The sequence below is a fragment of the Microplitis mediator genome, chromosome 10 (assembly GCF_029852145.1).
Source record: "Microplitis mediator isolate UGA2020A chromosome 10, iyMicMedi2.1, whole genome shotgun sequence".
Taxonomy (NCBI): Eukaryota; Metazoa; Arthropoda; class Insecta; order Hymenoptera; family Braconidae; genus Microplitis; species Microplitis mediator.
Genome location: NC_079978.1, coordinates 16,573,391 through 16,595,679, shown reverse-complemented (window position 1 = coordinate 16,595,679; position 22,289 = coordinate 16,573,391). Strand labels below are relative to the sequence as shown.

General features: G+C 30.5%; 1 long non-coding RNA gene across 1 annotated transcript; it reads right to left on the bottom strand.

Moving 5' to 3' along the window:
- Positions 1–13,741: 13,741 nt before the first annotated feature.
- Positions 13,742–15,683, bottom strand: LOC130676117 (uncharacterized). Its single transcript, XR_008991381.1, has 5 exons — positions 15,364–15,683; positions 14,835–15,160; positions 14,339–14,602; positions 14,077–14,254; positions 13,742–13,995 (listed from the first exon to the last, which is right to left on the bottom strand). It is a non-coding gene; the product is annotated as an uncharacterized LOC130676117 (long non-coding RNA).
- Between the last annotated feature and the right edge of the window lie 6,606 nt (positions 15,684–22,289).

Genomic DNA, 22,289 nt, shown 5'->3' with positions numbered 1-22,289 from the left:
AAGAAAAATTCTTCGAAGGAGTGATTTTCAACAGGGAAGATAGATCTGGAGGGCTACGCATTCGAATTTTGAATGTTCCAAGGGGTGCCCGAAATAGAGTCGAGAGGAAGAATTTCAATTTCCTGCAGTTTTGCACACTTCTTTTCTGGCTTAACTCAATGAATAAATTCTGTCGTTCTCCAACTTTTATAGGATCGTTAATGATTGGGAAGCGTTTAATAGTCGTATGATTTATTTTCGAACGATTCTTTACGCGGCTCGAATTTACTGTTAAATTTTGAAAAGAGCTTTGTTCCATTTCAATCAAAGGGCTTGTAACTGATCTTTTTAATGTGGGTTTTGAAAGATTTTGACATTTCAAAATATTTTTCATGTTGGAATCCGAATTTTTATTAGTATGTGAAGAATTTTTGCAATGAACATAAGCTTTTAAAATAACTGGTTTCTCCGATTTAGTACCAACTTCCGGCATCGATATATTAATTTTTACGTGGGAATTTTGATTTCCAAAATTTTGATTTGACTTGAAGCCAACATCAGAAGGCGAAATCGGACAGTGATATTCTAATGTATTCGAAAGGGCTGTTTCCCTTGCTTCAGGGTCCTCTCGGATCGTAGAGTTACTAAAAATCGTTCTCTCGACACTCTCTAAATCGGTTCGTCCCCCCGGTTGTTGATCTAACGACGGAACTTCTTTATCACTATCTGAATCGGTTCGTCCCCCCGGCTGTTGATCTAACGACGGAATTTCCTCAACACAATCCGAATCATTTCGTCCCCCCGACTGCTGATCTAACGACGTTTCAATAAGATGATTTTTGTGTTCTTCATATGGTGGTGGGGAGGAGTCGGTTGTTAAGCATACGCGTACAAGGGCCTTGAAAATGTCTTCCAAATTTCGAGGCTCTTGTTTTAAAATTAAAGTATGTAAGAAGGGTGGTAAACTCTCGAAGAAAACATTACTAGCTCTTATATCTGCTCTCTTTACTACCAAGTCACGAGTTTCCGGACGAGAATACTTACTAAAGCGTGAAAGTAAACCTCGCAAATAAACGTAGAACTTGACTGGTGATTCACCCTTCTTGCGCTCAAGACTATTTAACTCTCTAAGAAGTCCACTAAAAACCTCTTTTCGATAATCTTCATAGGTGTACATTATGCCATGTGGGAATTGACCTTGAAAAGGCGCTACCGAGAAGGCCACTGCTTGGTCCGGTTCGTATTCGGGATCTATGAACTCTTCAGCTCCCAATTGAGGTTGCTGGTATGGATAGCCAGGAAGGTTTTGAGGACCTCCTAACTGTCCATAGTAGTTCATGGGTTCAGGCATCACTCCGTATGCCAGAGCCCTAGGTTCCGCGTAAAATTCAGACTGTGGCTGTGTCGCCCAGCTGGGGCCTTGGACGGGCCCTCGGTTCTGCCCTTGGAAATAGGATTGATACCTATTCTGCTGGGTCTGAGGATCGGGTCGGTAAGCCTGAGGTTTTGGCCTCATTCGCTGTTGATGCATTTGCGCATCATATTTCTTTGTGTGTTCTTTAATAGCTTCAAAGAGCTCCGAAAGATTCATGTATTCCCGAGTAGAGGCCAAACATTGCAGATAGTCTGGGAGGGAGTCGAAAAACACGTCAACCGCCAATCGTTGTGCTTGATTGGTTGTTGCCGTGCGATCTCCTACAGGAACGGAAAATTCGATTTTCTGAACAATCGCTCTCAATCTATAGAAGAAGCTTTCTAGTGTTTCGAAGGTACTCTTCTGGATGGTAGTCAATTTGTGAAAGTAGATTTTTAGTAGATCGCTTTGATTTTCATCCCCCCCTCCAGGATTTTCGTCTTCTCTATCATTTGGGAGGGCACCTCTAGGTAGAAACATTTTTACAGCAAAGTCTAGTGTGGATTAGTTTTAAGAGAAAGAGAGAGAGAACGATGTAAAAGAGAATTTCGTTGTATTAAGATTTTTACTGGGAATTTTCTTTCTTTAAGTTCCGAGTCCAAATCGGGTGGAGTACGTTAAAAATTATTTTCGACTTATGAATTTCATGAAAGGGTTTTTTTTTTTTTTTTTTTTTTTTTTTTAGTTAAACTCTGTGGGAGTGTAAATCAGTGAATCTTCTTCCCAATAACGCGTTTCTATTAGAGGTTGATGGTATACTCTACCCTCCAAGTAGTCGAGGTATACCATTTTTGTAATTGGAAACGGCGACCCGCGCGTCTATTTTTTTTCCAACCATGAGTTGGGTTCACTGAGTGAGAATTGGTGCTGGTTAAGCACCCAACTTCCATACAGTGATTCCTCAACTCACTGCCGAGATGTGCTAGCCAAAGCACCAACTCGGCTAGTCAAAAATAGGCAAAAGAGTCGATCGTGACCAACTCATTCGATGTACCTTACTCAATTTCGAGATACAATTATATATATAAATATATAAAAAAAACAAAATGTTGATAATGCTAGAAATATATAATCCAAAAAAAAAAAAAAAAAAGAATTTGGGAATAAAAATGTCTAAATTTTATAGGGGAGGACAGATAGTTTAGTGCCAACGCCCAATTCACATACGAAAAAAAGTTAAAGAAGGTACTCCAATTACAAATCAAGGATAGCCGCGACAGCAACGTGAGTGCATAAGCACCTGTGCAGGTGAGTATAATTGAACGGTTACCAACGGGGTAAGATGGTTGACGACGTGATTACCGCCAGCTTAGTCAGCAGAAAAGGTAAGAAGGTCACTTTTATTTTAATTTATAAATTTATTTATTATAATAAAATATTAAAGAATAACATTTTAATTTTCAGTGACTGTCGTGAGGAAATATGAAGCGGGGTCGGATTACCGTAGCAAGAAGAGTCAAATGACTTCTTAATAAATGAAGAATTTTATAAATACGTGTCCGACCACACCCAAAGAGGATTTTTTTTTAAAAAAAAAAAAAAAAAAAAAAAATAAATTTATAATTTTTCAAAATTTTAAATTTATCAAAAGGAGAAGAAAAAAAAATTTTTGGAAATTTTTAATTTTTCTTCCAATTTCTGGATCGAAGGAGAGAGAATCGTTCGCATTCCACCGCTGCCACCAAAAATCAGCTCTGTTATGTCCGGATTTAATTAATTAATAACAATTAATTATTGGAAATGGTCGCGTGGGCCTCAAGTGGGAGGCACCGGGCAAACAGGGTGATTTTCCTAGAGGATTAGCTCTAGGTTTTATTTTTATTGTGAGAACTCGAACGATAAACCCCGTGGGGGCCTCTCTATGTATTCGATGCAGAATTTGGATGCAATATATTAAAGAATTTGGTAACTTCACCTACCTTTCGTTGTTCGCTGCTTACTTGTAAGTTGGTTTTTGTAACCTTTGGACTGCAAACTCCCGTGGACAGCTTCTGTAGATCCCTGATCGAAAGATGAATTGGCTCAGGAAAAAGGGATGCGGTTCTTAATATTAGAAATAATCTAATATGCAGGTTTTCCCCAATGATGAATGTTTATTCAAATATTTCCCTATGGGCTCGCCGTACTCATATCACAAGATGTTAAATTGTTCTTAACACTAAGGTTCTTTTCTTTCACTTAAATCTCTAAAGATTGCACTTAACTATTAGAACTTAAACTTACAGGTTTTGCACTTTGAAATTGTTGAGTCTTTAGCTCATATGAGTTCGGTATGAATCCCCGACTCCAGCAATTCACTCGGACGAGAATCGCTGTTTATACACTTAACAATTATTGTAAAAATCACCCACGCCTCCTCGTGTTTACGCGAGCGGTACTTCCCGTGTGGTGATTTTCAGAAAAGAAAATATAATTTTAAAAGAGACAATTTTGAATAGAACTTTAACGGTAACAAGCAACTTGCCACGCCTCCTCGAGTGCAATATCGAGACGATCTTCCCGTGGGATTTTATAGTATACTTGACTGTTTAGATTTTATTAATGAAAACGAAACTAATCGGTTTTAAGAGAAATAGAAAATAGGAAAAGAGGGTTGCCTAAACGTAACACGGTTTAGAACTCACGCGGGCCAGCAAGGAAGATACATTAACTTCTCAAGCGTCATAGGCTGCCGCACCTTGGTGTTCGTTGTTTTTATCACCTCGGTTCGCGAATCTGGAGGGAATAATTTAGAATATATAATTGGATGAATTTAGAATACAGTCAAGTGTAATTCCCTGATTGGAGGAATCGTTGACGACGTGCAACGAGGTGTTGGCCGAAGTTGCTATCCCTAAAATTGTTAACGCTGCACTTTGCAGCGAGCGCGGCAAAGAGGCCCCTTTAAATATACGGCAAGCCGGATATAACATCCTGAAATAATTTTTTTATTTCATAACCTTTTCAGGATATAGAAGGATTTAACCAGTATTTAAAATTTCTAATGTTACCGAGTGCTTTTTAATCCTGAAATAATTTTTTTATTTCATAACCTTTTTAGGATATAGAAGGATTTACTTAGCATTTGAAATTTCTAATGCTACCGAGTACTTTTGAATCCTGAAATAATTTTTTTATTTCATAACCTTTTTAGGATATAGAAGGATTTACCTAGCATTTGAAATTTCTAATGCTACCGAGTACTTTTTAATCCTGAAATAATTTTTTTGTTTCATAACCTTTTTAGGATATAGAAGGATTTACCTAGCATTTAAAATTTCTAATGCTACCGAGTGCTTTTTAATCCTGAAATAATTTTTTTATTTAATAAGCTTTTTAGGATATAGAAGGATTTACCTAGCATTTGAAATTTCTAATGCTACCGAATACTTTTTAATCCTGAAATAATTTTTTTGTTTCATAACCTTTTTAGGATATAAACGGATTTAACCAGTATTTAAAATTTCTAATGCTACTGAGTGCTTTTTCATCCTGAAATAATTTTTTTATTTCATAACCTTTTTAGAATATAGAAGGATTTACCTAGCATTTGAAATTTCCAATGCTACCGAGTACTTTTTAATCCTGAAATAATTTTTTTGTTTCATAACCTTTTTAGGATATAAACGGATTCAACTTGCATTTAAAATTTCTAATGCTACCGAGTACTTTTTAATCCTGAAATAATTTTTTTATTTCATAACCTTTTTAGGATATAGAAGGATTTACCTAGCATTTGAAATTTTTAATGCTACCGAATACTTTTTAATCCTGAAATAATTTTTTTGTTTCATAACCTTTTTAGGATATAAACGGATTCAACCAGTATTTAAAATTTCTAATGCTACCGAGTGCTTTTTAATCCTGAAATAATTTTTTTATTTCATAACCTTTTTAGGATATAGAAGGATTTACCTAGCATTTGAAATTTCTAATGCTACCGAATACTTTTTAATCCTGAAATAATTTTTTTGTTTCATAACCTTTTTTGGATATAAACGGATTTAACCAGTAGTTGACATGTTTAATGCTATTGAATACTTTTCAATCCTGAAATAATTTTTTTGTTTCATAACCTTTTTAGGATATAAACGGATTCAACTTGCATTTAAAATTTCTAATGCTACCGAGTACTTTTTAATCCTGAAATAATTTTTTTATTTCATAACCTTTTTAGGATATAGAAGGATTTACCTAGCATTTGAAATTTCTCATGCTACCGAGTACTTTTTAATCCTGAAATAATTTTTTTGTTTCATAACCTTTTTAGGATATAAACGGATTCAACCAGTATTTAAAATTTCTAATGCTACCGAGTGCTTTTTAATCCTGAAATAATTTTTTTATTTAATAACCTTTTTAGGGTATAGAAGGATTTACCTAGCATTTGAAATTTCTAATGCTACCGAATACTTTTTAATCCTGAAATAATTTTTTTGTTTCATAACCTTTTTAGGATATAAACGGATTCAACATGCATTTAAAATTTCTAATGCTACCGAGTACTTTTTAATCCTGAAATAATTTTTTTGTTTCATAACCTTTTTAGGATATAAACGGATTTAACCAGTATTTAAAATTTCTAATGCTACCGAGTGCTTTTTCATCCTGAAATAATTTTTTTATTTCATAACCTTTTTAGGATATAGAAGGATTTACCTAGCATTTGAAATTTCCAATGCTACCGAGTACTTTTTAATCCTGAAATAATTTTTTTGTTTCATAACCTTTTTAGGATATAAACGGATTCAATTTGCATTTAAAATTTCTAATGCTACCGAGTACTTTTTAATCCTGAAATAATTTTTTTATTTCATAACCTTTTTAGGATATAAACGGATTCAACCAGTATTTAAAATTTCTAATGCTACCGAGTGCTTTTAAATCCTGAAATAATTTTTTTATTTAATAACCTTTTTAGGATATAGAAGGATTTACCTAGCATTTGAAATTTCTAATGCTACCGAATACTTTTTAATCCTGAAATAATTTTTTTGTTTCATAACCTTTTTAGGATATAAACGGATTCAACTTGCATTTAAAATTTCTAATGCTACCGAGTACTTTTTAATCCTGAAATAATTTTTTTATTTCATAACCTTTTTAGGATATAGAAGGATTTACCTAGCATTTGAAATTTCTAATGCTACCGAATACTTTTTAATCCTGAAATAATTTTTTTGTTTCATAACCTTTTTAGGATATAAACGGATTTAACCAGTATTTAAAATTTCTAATGCTACCGAGTGCTTTTTCATCCTGAAATAATTTTTTTATTTCATAACCTTTTTAGGATATAGAAGGATTTACCTAGCATTTGAAATTTCTAATGCTACCGAATACTTTTTAATCCTGAAATAATTTTTTTGTTTCATAACCTTTTTAGGATATAAACGGATTCAACCAGTATTTAAAATTTCTAATGCTACCGAGTGCTTTTTAATCCTGAAATAATATTTTTATTTCATAACCTTTTTAGGATATAGAAGGATTTACCTAGCATTTGAAATTTCTAATGCTACCGAATACTTTTTAATCCTGAAATAATTTTTTTGTTTCATAACCTTTTTAGGATATAAACGGATTTAACCAGTATTTAAAATTTCTAATGCTACCGAATACTTTTTAATCCTGAAATAATGTTGTTGTTTCGTTATTTTTTCAGGATATAAAAGGATTTAACTAGCATTTAAAATTTCTAATGCTACCGAGTACTTTTTAATCCTGAAATAATTTTTTTATTTCATAACCTTTTTAGGATATAATCGGATTTAACCAGTAGTTGACATTTTTAATGCTATTGAATACTTTTCAATCCTGTAATAATTTTTTTGTTTCATAACCTATTTAGGAGACAAACGGATTTAACCAGTCTTTCAACGTGTACCGCATAATACGGTAACCAGTAGGGTGGGCCAAAAAAAACTTTTAATTTTTTTTTTTTTAGCTACTACGAAAATATTGTTCAAGATGACGAAAAAAAAATCCTGGTAAAGTTTCAGCCCTTAATATTAATATTGAGAGGTCGCTCATTGTGATTTTTGATTTCCCATTTAAATAACATGGAAAAAAAAAATTTTTTTAGTTTGGAATTTTCTACCTCGGCTGTGGCTCGTTGTACAAATAAGCCCAGCATTAATTTTTGTAGGGAATTTAACGCTCTACAAAAGAAGTTTCTTATCATTTTTGGATAAATCCATCTGTTCAAAAGTTATTGGAGCTCGAAGCCAAGTTAGAATAAATTTCGAGATCTTTTTACTTCTTCGGCGAAACTATCGGACTTATCATAAAATGTTATAGAAACTTTTTTGTAGACAATTTTATTTCCTACAAATTATTGTTGATAAATTTTTTTCAAATTCTGCATTGTTTTCTAGTTATTTCCTTTTTAATTCCAAGCTCCTATAAAAATAGTTTTCTGATCGATTTTAAGAGCTTGGCGTTAAAATAGAAATAACTAGAAAACAATGCAGAATTTGAAAAAAATTTATCAACAATAATTTGTAGGAAATAAAATTGTCTACAAAAAAAAAGTTTTTATGACATTTTATGATAAGTCCGATAGTTTCGCCGAAGAAGTAAAAAGATCTCGAAATTTATTCTAACTTGGCTTCGAGCTCCAATAACTTTTGAACAGATGGATTTATCCAAAAATGATAAGAAACTTTTTTTGTAGAGCGTTAAATTCCCTACAAAAATTAATGCTGGGCTTATTTGTACAACGAGCCACAGCCGAGGTAGAAAATTCCAAACTAAAAAAATTTTTTTTTTCTATGTTATTTAAATGGGAAATCAAAAATCACAATGAGCGACCTCTCAATATTAATATTAAGGGCTGAAACTTTACCAGGATTTTTTTTTCGTCATCTTGAACAATATTTTCGTAGTAGCTAAAAAAAAAAAAATTAAAAGTTTTTTTTGGCCCACCCTAGTAACCAGATCATTGTGCCATATTCCAGTATGGGTCTAACTAACGTCATATACAGGTGTCGTAAGGTTTACAACTGTTTGAAATCTTTTCCCAGCCTTATTATACAACCTAATACACTTTTCGCTCTAGTTATCACATTATTCACTTGACTTATAAAGTTTAATTTATTCAACTTCGAATTTAGTTCAAGGAAAATTAGGGAAACGATTGATCCTAAAGTCCACACCTGCAACTTCCCACTAATTTCATACTGAAGCTCTCAAAATTGCAGTTATTACGTTTTTGAGCTCTTCGAGCTCAAAGGTCTGATAGAAGTTTAATCAAAGACTATTTTTTGAATATTCAAGCCGCCATAACTTTTGAAGAAATGAGCTGATTTTCACGCGATTGGCAGGATTCGACGCAGTTTTTTAAGCCGCACAAAGAATTTTCAAGTTTGAATTGATCGAGCTAGGAATTTCGGAGTAATTCCAAAAAAAACTTTTCGGCTTTTTTTCGATAACGATAACGATAACTTTCAAACAAACACACACACACACACAGACAGACAGACAGACACCATCGTGGGAATAGTCAGGGAAGCTTCCTAGGACCTCAAAACATCGGGATCTGATGAAAACTCTATTTTCCAAAAACGAAATAAAAACAATAACCTCGATTTTTGAAAAGTTTTAATTTTCTCAGCGGGAAGTTAAAAAGTTTTCATCTCTAATATGTATTTTGGATCGTGATTTTATGAAATACAAAAGTATTTGAGCACAGGAAAAAAAATTCTATGTAATTATATGAAACTCTATATAATTTCATATAAATGTGTATAATTATTAGGGTGGCCCAAAAAAACCGACTATTTTTTTTTTTCGAGTCTCTTATGAAAATGTGTTGGTTTAAGATGTTATAAGAGGCCACTCCAAAAATCAGCTCGATTAAAAATTTTTAAGAGGTCGCTCACGAATTTTGAAAATATCAATAATGATCGAAATCCGGATTTTTTGGTTCTAAATTTCTTCTTTCTCGTGGCAGCAATAGTTTATATTTATGAAATCATGACTACGCTGAAAATTTCAGCCCAAAATTCGAATATTTAAACGGCGCTCAAGAATTCTGAATATTAACTGATAATATGTAACTAATACTTTGAATTAGTTTTTGTATTTTTTTATAACTCAATTATTGTCGTTTCACTTAAATATAACTTTTGGATAACCGAAAATATACAGGACAGTCTTAAACAATAAAATTGGGTAAGTTTTGAATAAGCAAAAAAACCTAAAAATTGAATTAAAAAATAAAAAAGTATGTAAATAACTTATTATTTATATATCTCGGGTTGTATTTTTATTAATTATGATACAAATTGATAGTGAAAAATTGAGAAGCATTATTATTAATATTCAAGGGTCGCTCGAAAACATCCAAGAGACAGTACTCGGAAACATTAAAAATTCTTGAGCACCGTTTAAATATTTGAATTTTGGGCTGAAATTTTTAGCGTAGTCATGATTTCATAAATATAAACTATAGCTGCCACGAGAAAGAAGGAATTTCTTTTTTTTTGTTTATAAAAAATTAATTAACAAATTAAAAAAAATCGTTCGTACAATATAGGTATGAAAAGATGGCAAATTTTCTGAATCGGAAAAATAACTTATCGTGTAGAGGACTTTTTTTAAAAAAGTTTTCGTCATTATTTATAATAAATTAGTTAACAAATTTGTAAAAAAGTTCTCTACACGATGAGTTATTTTTCCGATTCAGAAAATTTGCAATCTTTTGATACCTATATCGTAGAAACGTTGTTTTTTTTAAGTTTCGATGACATTGTTTATAACAAATTGAGAAATGAGAATTGATGAAAAAGAGAATTTCAGTCGTTGGTGACGAAAAAAAAAAAAAAAAAAAGATCACAATCTGTCCGTGGGGATACGCACGGACTTAATCCTTTAGAGAAAGACACTACGTCTTTTGACCACTTTCTCTCTCTAGCAATTCCCGAAGATATCCGAAGTCGAATTTTTTCTAAGTTCCACGGCAAGAAATTTTTATAAGTTCTTGTACTGAAAATTATAAAACAAAAATTTCAAAAAAACGTCCAAAATTCCTATATACCATTCGATTCAGAATTTCGCGAGATGAATTTCTGTCGTATCAAAAAAAAGTATATAAATTTTTTTTTAATTGTTGATACGTTTCGAAAACTTTTCAAGTCGTGTTTTTTTATGAAAAAAAAAATTTTTTTAACTGTACTGACCCGTAATTGTTTGGGTAATGGTTCAAAGAAAGTTATCTATTAGCTCATTTTATTTATTTTTCATTTTTTCTATTTTTTATTTAACAAAAAGTGATTTTCACTTTTTTTAAATTTAAAATTCGAAAAAATTATTTTGGAAGTTACCAATTTTTTTTATGGTTGATATATTATTTACTAAGGGAATAAAAAAAAAATTTGTAAAATCATCGATTTGTGGCCGAGTTACACTCTTTTGTTTATCCGGGCGCGGACAAAATGACGCGCTTTTTCGGCTTTCGCGCTTTAATAATTTTTATCACAGCAACTATTCGTCGTAGAGACTTCGTTCAGAATTCATTTTGTTCGTTATTAAATCTAAAAAACAATGTTACTAGTTTGTCCCGATAACTTCTCAATAGTTTATGAAATATTTCATTTTACATCTAATTTTCGTATAAAAAAAAAATGATCACCCTCCAAATTTATGTCAACTTTTTTCCTTATTTTTTTTTTTAGTATTTTCCAAAAAAAAATATGTATATCCGTTTACGAAATGCACTATTCGTTTATAAAAAATAGTCGTGCAGGGTTTTCTGTAGATAACTTTTTTTTCGTTATTAATATTAAATTAATTAAAATTTCAAAACGTTCCAAATTTTTCTACCTCAGCATTCCTTTAAGCTGAATTTACCATATTTTATTTTTCTATGAAATCCAAAAGAAAAGAGAGTCAAAAAAGTAGTTTGAAAACAAATCAATAATGCCAAATATTATAAAATTCAAAGAGTTCTAAGAAATTGAGAATTAATTATATCGACTCATGTACGGTTGTATGAATTTTTCTGGTGACATATATTAAAATATGATATTACTAGTAGCACCATCTAGTGGGACTACATTTCATGGAGTTGAATGATTCAATGGTATGAGTGGCAGTATTATTCAGACAGTTTTGTTCAAGAGTTTAAATCACTGAGGTTTTGTTCAAGAGTAGGCCTCAAGAGTTTTTGAATTGTATATAGTGTGAACAGCGTAGATGCTAGGTATAGTATTCATGAATAGAGCGGTGTCTTCGAAGCTTTGGTCAGTTCACTCATATAGTTAAGTATTTAAGTTTGTGGATTTTAGGATCAGAGCCCAGGTAGTTTTCTAGCTATACATTATACTCAATTCGGTTCTATAGTTCGTCTGGCGCCTACAGTATAATTCAGTTCAAAGTCGTTGCTAACATAGAGCCAACTATTTAGTTCAATGAATAAAAATGAATTTGAGTAAAACTTTTGTTCAGCACCCCTGAATTTTAAGGAACAATATAGGGGGGGCCGGGGCACGAAGGCCCCCTTAAGCCGGTTTTTTCTTCTTGTGGCTTGACCATCAAATTCGTTTATATTCCGTCTATTTCGAAAAAATCAGTCGAAATTTTGCAAAAAATCGAAAACAAAAATTTTTTTTCTCTGGGACACAAAGGCCCCTTCCCCAAAAAATTATAAAAAAAATTTTGTTTTTTTTTCCGTCAAGTTATGACCTCTCTAATGTTTTTCTCACATTTTAGGCCAATATGTGATGTGTGGGGTAAAATGGACCACTCAAAAAAAAAAAAATTGTAACGAAAAAATTAACTTGACCGAAAATAAAAAAAAAACAATTTTTTCGTTACAACTTTTTTTTTTCAAGTGGTTTATTTTTCCCTACATATCACATATTGACTTAAAATGTGATAAATAAGGCGAAGGATTTTGTTTTTTTTAAAAGGGAGAGATAAAAGATGGGAGGAGCTGAATTTCTGATTGGTTGAATTTTTATAGATTTGTATTTGCTTATTTGAATGGACTCAAAAGAGCGATGAAACACAAATAAGTTTAACCAATGCAAAACAAATATATTAGTCACATAACCATGTATATTTGTAATCTTGATGTGGAACTTTATTGGTTGAAATTCTAAAATATGTACCCAACTATATTTTGAATGAATTTAAACTAAGGGTATTATTTTGCAAATATTTTAGATGATATTACTTTATCCGTCGGATTACAAAATTTTTGTTTAATTGAAACATGATTTGCACGCTGGACAGCTTCTATTCATTCAAAATATAGTTGACTGCATATTTAAGAGTTTCAACCAACAAAATTCCACATCAAGATTACAAATATACATGGGTATGTGACTAGTACATTAATTTTGCATTGATTAAACTTATTTTTGTCCCATCGCTCTTTTCACTCCATTCAAATAAACAAATACAAATCTATAAAAATTCAACCAATCAGAAATTTAGCTCCTCCCATCTTTTATCTCTCCCTTTTAAAAAAACCAAATTCTTGGCCTTAGTTATAAATTACTGGGTCTTGAGCCAACGCCTTTACCGGAATACCTTCAGCGGGATAGAAGATTATCTGAAGTGGACTCTCAAAGGCAAGCGATGGATCTTCCAGTACCAGTGTTTCAAGATGCGAATTTTAATGTAAAGGTTGAATTTTTATTCGCTCCTGATTCATCGCTGGGTGATTCTTGTTTTGATCACAAATTTACTGGCTTATTCGGAGAATCAATTCAAAACGAATAAGAAAAAGACAAAATTTTAAATAGATTTTGATGCTTCTGAATAATTTGGAATCACCCTTCGTATGGGTCATTAACATGACCAACCATTTTAAACACTTCTAAACCCTGGCCCAAGATTGCAAACCAGCCACGGCCCAACTCTGGTTCGAATATGGGATGATAACTACGTGCCAGGCCTGGCATGCAGACTTGGCCCAAGACTGGTACTAAAGGTTGGACCAATATTGAATTCAAGCTTGGGCCAAGACTGGTACTAAAGGTTGGACCAATACTGAATTCTAGCTTGAGCCACGGTTGATAGTAAGGTGGCCCAATATTGAATTCAAGCTTGGGCCAAGGTTGATAGTAAGGGTTGGCCCAACACTAAATCATAGTTCGCACCAACGATGATAATAAAAGTCTGCCCAATACGGAATAAAATTTTATAAAATATTGCATGTATATATATATTCCCAACTGATATTATATATATATCAGTTCAAGTTGATTAGTGTAAAAACTTATTTAAAAATAATAAATAATAATTCATGATTTGAATATTAAAAAAATTAATCAATAAGTATAAATAATATAAGAATTTATTTATTATTAATAATATGTAATATTAATACTACAGTAATTAACATTAAGGTTAGTTTGAAATTATAAATAATAAATGAGTTTTTAATTATATAACTTAAATTTAAGGGTCGATTAATTTTTGAATTTTCGTATTGAAAACGAATTATTATAAATGAAAATAAGGATTGTTTAATTATGGATTAATAGTTGGAGGATTTTTTTGCCGTTGTGATCGGCCACCGTCTCTATCTTTTGCGCCGGCAAAAAATCTACTGGTTGCGTGGGTTATTTTTAACGTCGCTTTTGATTCGCTGTACTTAGTCATCAGAAATTCTGAAATTATGATTATTATCGTTTAATTGAAAATTATAAAAGTATAATTGAAGTAATTTTTTTTTAATGATATTAATTTACCATTCATGTGTTTAAAAAATTCCGTAGCAGAAAAATTTTTTTTTCCGATCCCATTAACGACTCTACCACAGCCACTGTACTGCAATTGAACAGTTTTGGTAATTAATTTTTTCAGGATAACTGAAATATCCGATTCATAGTCGGTAGATCCAATAGTTTCCAATCGAAAAATATCTTTCTGTAATTATACAAAAAATTAAAAATTAAAAGGTATAATAAGACCAATCGTATGGTACTCTGCCCTTAAATATTAAATATATACCAGTGCTTCCTGTTTCGCGCTGTCAACTTTAAGAGCTTCGTCAAATTCCAAAAAATTTTTCTACATCATTGGCTGGCAAATCTGTGCCTATAATTTTCCAAGGCTGTGGATGGACAGATTGATCAGAACTTTGTTTTATAATTTCTAATTTCAGGGTATTCATCTTTTGATCCAAGTCGTAGAGTATACTCCTCTTCGCGTTGTTTAGCTCTTTTTTAATAAACAGTTTTAAATCTTCAACAGCTGCCTTGAACTCAGATATATCTGTAATAACATTAAAAATATACAATTCAATATAACAAAAATATTAAAGTTGACTCAATAAAAATCCGCCATTGAAAAATTACATAAAATATGAAGTAATATGGAATTAATAAAAAATTTTTTAGAATAAAATTTAGATTTTTTAAATTAAAAAAAAATTAATCTACACGAATATTTTTTTTTAATTATAAAAAACTCATGATTATTCAATCAAAAATATTTACACACTAACCTTCATGGGAATTCATAAGTGGTTGTCTTGGAAACGTCGATGCTCCTCCAGTAGCGTCCTCCGTATCAATAGGGATGATTCACCACCATTTTCTGGAATTGCATCAAGTACGCTTGCTGTACTGTTTTTTTTTGTCATGGATGTAGAATCTCTATTCTGGATATTGTTTCTACTCAGCGGACGCGGTGTGGCTAATGCTTGAGAAACACCTGCAGAGTTCAACTGAAGAGGTTCAACAGTGTTGTGCAACTGAGATTCGGTGTCAGAACTGACATCTTTTTTTTTAAAAGATCTTCTCAGTCTTCTAATTCCTTGTTCATAATCTTCTGAAATAGGAATTGAGTTTAGTCGATTGTTGATTATAATAAAAAAATTACCATCGAGAAAAATAATTATGAAATTGAAAAAAAAAATTTTAAAAATGAATAAACTTCAATGGTAATTATTATTTAAAAAACTTAATTGCAGAAAATTTATTAAAAAAAAAAAAAAAATTAAATATTAAATAATTTTCATAGTTATTACTTACTTGCTTTAGAAATGATAGTTATCGGGTATGATGGCCACGTTTCACCAGGAACACGTTGATTTTCCACCCATTTCTCGATTTTTGAAAAATCTTTTTTGGGAGGATAATAACACATTTCCTCATTATCAAATAACCAGGAGATTGGCAGCAATTCGACGCACTTTTTGTCATTTATCAGTTCGTTAAACTGTACGACTACAAACAAAGTATCAGTACCTGACATGATTTTAAATTACTACAGCCACAGGAAGAAATTTTAAAAAAACTGACGAGCTCAACAGTTGACCACGCTTTAGATATTAAGACGGATTTTACTCAAAACTAACACCACTAACTATAGAAACAAAGACGTATCGACAAGTACAAACACGTTGAGTTGCATCCAATAGCAAAGACGCGCGTGTGGCCGGCCGCACGACAATACACTCATGTAGACAAGTGTCTCACACTTCCCCATACGCACACTTGCTACCCCGACTCACTAATATTATTAAGGTATTAGGATGAAACATATACATGTATAACAACAGCGCTACGCATCTTTGTTATTTGACACTGATGCTTAGTGTGTTGGGGTAGTCGGTTTGTCTTTACTACGCGAAGTAAGACAAAGACGGTGCCAATATAAAAACGTGAACAACAGAGATACACTATTTCTTTTAAATAAGATAATATAAAATTCTTAAAAAAAAATATTAAGAGCGTAAAATAATGAAATAAATAATAAATAAAAATTTTCAAATAAAATAAATCTTAATTAAATGAAATAAAATAAAATTTATTAAAAAAAAAAATTATATAACGAAATAAATAATGATACTGAAGTTAGCAGACGCCTAATAATTTTTTGATTTTTTTTTAGAAGATAAAACATTAAAAAAAAAATATTTTTAAAAATTGCACCTGTAGTTTTTTAAATTTTCTACATGTGCATATTTTTATATTATTTTTTTTGCAATTGATTTATTGAAAAACAAAAATTCAAAAATTTTAAAATGTCTGCTAACTTCAGGATCATAAATAAATAATAAATAAAAATTTTCAATTAAAATAAATCTTAATTAAATGAAATAAAATAAAATTTATTAAAAAAAAAATTAAATAATGAAATAAATAATGATACTGAAGTTAGCAGACGTCTAATAATTTTTTGATTTTTTTTTAGAAGATAAAACATTAAAAAAAAAATATTTTTAAAAATTGCACTTGTAGTTTTTTAAATTTTCTACATGTGCATATTTTTAAAAAAATTATTATTTATTCATACCAAATTAAAATTTATAGCTATTATAAACAATTAAAAATAATAATTTATAATTCTAAGTTATCCATTCATATAATTATTTTTTTATTTTTTATAGTAACAATAATTGTTTATTTATAAAATAAGAAATGCTGAGGCTCGGTAGCCCAGTGCTGATCCACGCTTGGGCCAAGATCGAATATTCGAGGCTCGGATTTCCAGTACTGATCCTAACTTGGGCCAACGTTGAACAGCCGAGGCTCGGTTACTCAAGACTGACCCTAGCTTGGGCCAACGTTGAACAGCCAAGGCTCGGTTGTTCAGGACTGACTCTAGCTTGAGCCAACATAAAAAAAAACCAAGCATCGATTGCCCACGGCTGGCCTAGGCATGGGCCAACATCGAACTACCGAGGCTCGGTTGCCCAAGACTGGCCCGAGTCTGGTCCCGTCGTTCAAGACTGGGGGCTCCTACATGGGTTGTATCGTTTTTCTTAGTCAGGAATTATTCTTGTGCCCTTTGTTGGTGCTTAAATAATGTTCACCACTGATTGTTTTACAAAATATTGAGAAATAAATGTGTGTCAAATCAGACAATAATTAAAAAAATTTTTAAATTAATTCTTTATCTGTAATTATAGAAATTTGTTATAGTAATAATGTAAATACAATTTTAAGTAGCAACTGTAACGGTTAATAATGTAATTTTAGTTAAATAAATCTTCAAAATATTATTTACTTGTTATTTTGAATTCTCGCTTTATTTAAAAATTAATGGTTGCCCGCATGAAAAAACTTCATATGTGAAAACATATGTAATAGAGTATATCATAAAGGTAAAAGGGCGCATAAATTTTTTTTTTCATCGCCAATTGATTAGTAAACATTTTCTATGCTTGAAAATCAAACATTGTTTTCCCAAAGCTAAAAGGGCGTATGTCTTTAATTATGCACCCTTTCAGCTTTAGGAATTTGAAAACTTTGTGACCAAAAACTAAAAAGGCGTATAAATTTTTTTCTGAAAAATTTACTAAAAAGCTTATCTGAAGTCTAAAAATAAAAAAAAAAAAATGCTGCAGTCAAAAAGGTGCATTCTAACATCTGTCCTTTTAATACCAAAATTGAAAATATGCTTAGAAAAATCACAAGGTACGCGTGAATGTATTAATATTTTTTGTTATGGAATTAATTATTACAGTTTATAAAATCATTTTGAAATTCTTATACCAACCAGTGTGAAAAAAAAAATGTTCGAAAAATATACGAAAAATGTTCGAAGCTCGAACATCGAAACGTGACACAATTTTGCATATTTTTCGAACATTCAATGATTTGAGTTTTTCGTTCAGAAAATTTTTTATGAAATATTATTTGTATTTTTTTTTCGGACATGTAGTTTTTCAAATTTTTGAATTCTTTCAATCTAGATAAGTAAGAAAATTTTTATAATTTTTAATTTCTGAGATTTTGAAAGTTTCACTTAAAAATCTTACTAAAATTTTTGAACAAACTTTGAGCATTTTTCGCATATTTTTTAAACAGATTTCGCATATAAAAGTACTGGTTTTTGAGTCAATTTTTTCTCAAAACACTAAGGAAACTTTTCGAACAAATTTCGTACATGAAATTTCTATGATTTTGTGTCTATTTTTTCTCAAAATACTATGGAAACTTCATGTACGATATATGTTCGTAGAATAATCGAAAAGTTTCCTTAGTATTTCGAGAAAAAATAGACTCGAATTCCAAGAAACTTTATGTAAGAAATGTGTTCGAAAAATATTCGAAATTTGTTCGAAAAGTTCCCTTAGTGTTTTGAAAAAATATAGACTCAAAATCAGAGAAATTTCATGTACGAAATCTGTTCGCAATTCATTCGAAAAGTTTCCTTAGTGTTTTGAGAAAAAATTAACTCAAAACCGAGTACTTTTATATGCGAAATCTGTTTGAAAAATATGCGAAAAATGTTCGAAAAGTTTCTTTAGTATCTTGAGAAAAAATAGACTCGAAATCCAAGAAATTTCATGTACGAAATGTGTTCGAAAAATATGCGAAAAATGTTTGAAGTTTGAAAATTTCGTTTTCTTTGTTGACCAGTTCAGGTATACTACTGTTTATAATTTTTGCTCCGCCTATATTAAATACAGAATATCTTTGAAATATCCTAGGAAGGTCCTGTAGCAAATTTCATAATTTTCCGAGCATGCTACCGGTCACTAGACTGAAAAAACTTTGAAAATTTTGTTTTTTTTTGTTAACCTGTTCAGGTAAACTATTGTTTATAATTTTTGCTCCGCGGATATTAAATGCAGGATATCTTTGTGTTACCTAAAAGAGTTCATGTGTCTTGAGTTCTGTCATAATTCGATCAAATTCATGTATATTTCGCCGAAACTTTGAAACAAAAAATTTTATTCTCTGGGCAAGAAGGCCCCTTTCCAAAAAATGATAAATTTGTGGCGGTCACGTAAATAATTAATTAGTTAATAATTATTGATTGTAGTTTTTTCTTAATATTTTATTTTCTAAAATCATTTATATTTTAAAGCAGTAAAAAATAGTCTAACATAAGTACATGTAATATTTTTTAGCATTTATTTTATAGTAACAGTAGACGTAGGAAATATTGTTGTAAAGTATTTTTAGTTTTTATTAAGAAATCTATTTAGGTAGGATTCAGTTGTAAACATTTTGTAAATATTGTAACCCCGAGTTTTTTCCCTCCGACCCATGGGTTTTTCCCAAACCCATGGGTTTTTCCCTAGCAGCTTGTCTACCTTTCCTTTTTACTGTGTTTCTATTTTTTATGTCTTACTATATTTTTTACTATAGTTTGATATGAAATTTACCCTGATAGTCACCTCAATGGAGGGTAGAGGTAAGGAGCACTCTCTCATATGGGGCTTCACTCTCAAAAGTGTCCACGAAAAGCTGGAAACGTATAGTTCTGAAACCAACTACAAAGGCGCTGATGCGAAGAATGGTTAGATGGGAACGTGGCGATTATTGATGAAGTGAAGTATGCCACAGGTCAATAGTAGAGTACAGAAGTAGTTGTACTGAATAGAGTAGTTGATAAAAGTAATATAAATGAATATTCAATTGATAATATAGTCAAGTGAAAATTCTAAATATTTTTAAGAACAATTTAAATTATTTTTTAAATTAATTTTTTTTGCGTTTGAGGTAGTGCATTACTCTCAACATGTCAATTTAAGTCTTAAATTATATATAAACAATAGACTGATTTAAAAAAATCAACTATTTTTTTTTATCAAGGACACAGACTCCGAAGTTTCAATAGGGTAAAAGAAGTCACCAGTTAAAATTTGAGCCCTTAACATTAATATTAAGTACTCGCTGATTGTGATTTTTTATTTCCCATTTGAATAACATGGGAAAAAAATTTTTTAAGTTCGGAATTGTATACCTCGATAATGGCTTATTGTACAAATAAGCCCAGGATATATTTTACTAGAAAATTTAATGTTCTATAAAAAAGGACTCTTATGATTTTTTGATAAATCCATCTGTTTAAAAGTTATTTGAGATTGAAGTCAAATTTATAGTAAATATCAAGATCTTTTTCCTTTTCCATCGAAACTACCAGACTTATTACAAAATGTTAGAAAATCTTTATTGTAGACAATTTAATTTCCTACAAATTATCTTAGATAAAATTTTTTAAAATTCTGCATTGTTTTCTAGTTATTATCATTTTAATATCAAGATCTTCCAATTGATCCGAATACTATATTTTTTTTAAGATATTGATATTAAAATGGTAATAACTATAAAACAATGCGGAATTTAAAAAAATTTTGTCAGAGATAATTTGTAGGAAATAAAATTGTCTACAAAAAAGATCTTCTAACATTTTGTGATCAGTCTGATAGTTTCGCTGCTCTGTTGAAATGAATCAGTGAAAAGTGCTGCAAATCTTATACAAAGCGATACTTAGATTAACAAATAACTTTTAAGTTAATAGGTTAAAAGCTTGTCATTATTCTTTTACATAATTATTATTTTTTCTTTAAGTTTATTTAAGCTATATTATTTGTTTCGTTTCATATGCTTCTTATACGTTATATCATTGTTCAAAATTTATAACAATGTTTCGAAATAAATTTATGTACTCGATTGTAATTTTAATTATTCCTAGCAATCAAACTCTCCGCAAAAAAATTTTTTTTTCTGATTTATTAGTTTTTATACATTGTATTTGAGTTCTTTTTACTGAAAAGAGTATTAAAATTTTAAATATCATTGTTATATATTGAATCAACGACAGAAATAATATTATTTTCTTGATATTCTAAAATTTGATATTATAATTTTTTGAAAGTCGCGCGCTTGCGAACCGGATTTACATCTTTCTTCGTTTAATTCTGTCCTACTCTAACAGTTTTAGGCGCTTTCTTTTAAATTAAGTCATTCTCTTAAGCAGCGCCACCATAAATTTCTCTGATTTTATGGACACTTTTAATATACAGAGAGAGTGCTCCTTACCTCTACCCTCTATACTTAAATTATAACTCGATTTCTAATAGTGTAGATTAAAATCATTCTCAATCAACACGACAAAAAAAAGACAAATCCTACCAAAAACAGATTCTCTGTATAAAATCGCGCCAAGTACACGTTTAAAATTTTTTACAATTAAGACAAGATTCTTTTTACAAAAAAATGAATCAAATCGAAAAAATACCAAGTACCTAATATAATTCGAAATCATGGAAAACATTTTCATAGAATTGAACAAAAAATTGAAAAAAAAAAATTTCAATGTACTTGGTGTGCCTATAAACTGGAAAAAAAGAATATCATTCAATTTAATTGGAAAATAATTTATATGCGAAATCAATTCTAAAAATTTTGCTTGAATAAATTTAGTAACGCACACCAAGTACATTGAAATTTTTTTTTTTTTCAATTTTTTGTTCAATTCTATGAAAATGTTTTCCATGATTTCGAATTATATTAGGTACTTAGTATTTTTTCGATTTGATTCATTTTTTAAAAAAAAAAATCTTGTCTTAATTGTAAAAAATTTTAAACGTGTACTTGGCGCGATTTTATACAGAGAATCTGTTTTTGGTAGGATTGCTCATTCAGAAAAAAAATAAAAAAATAATAATTTTAAAACCCTACCCCCCCCCCCCTTTTAAACATTTCGAATATCAACTCATAATACATAATACAATGCTTTATTATTGTTGAAAAAAAATGTGACCGTAATGAAGAAGAAATATTAATGTTATGTCTGAAAATTTGAACATATTCTTTTATTAATTCTCTTCCAAATATTATTTTAAAATTATTTTAAACGAACATATTTGTTTGCCAGTCGGTTAAAAGTACTTCAAAAGCAATTAAAGGGGATAAGTTAAAACCTGTTCAAGGTTGGAGTGCAGCCGACACGCTATGAGGCTGCATGCAACCGGGCCTTAGCAAATAGTAATAGAAATATTGCACGACTCATGATGCGAAGCATCAGAGTGTGCTTTACGATCGAAAAATTTGTTTTACCTCACTTCGGCAACTATTTTAAGTATATTAAGCGTGAGTCACTCTTTGGCGATAGAAGTTTCTTTCGGAAAATAAAACCAAACCAGATATTTCCAACTTTTACTGAACGCCATATGAAAAATAAAATTTACTTACTATAATTTGGAATATTCAGT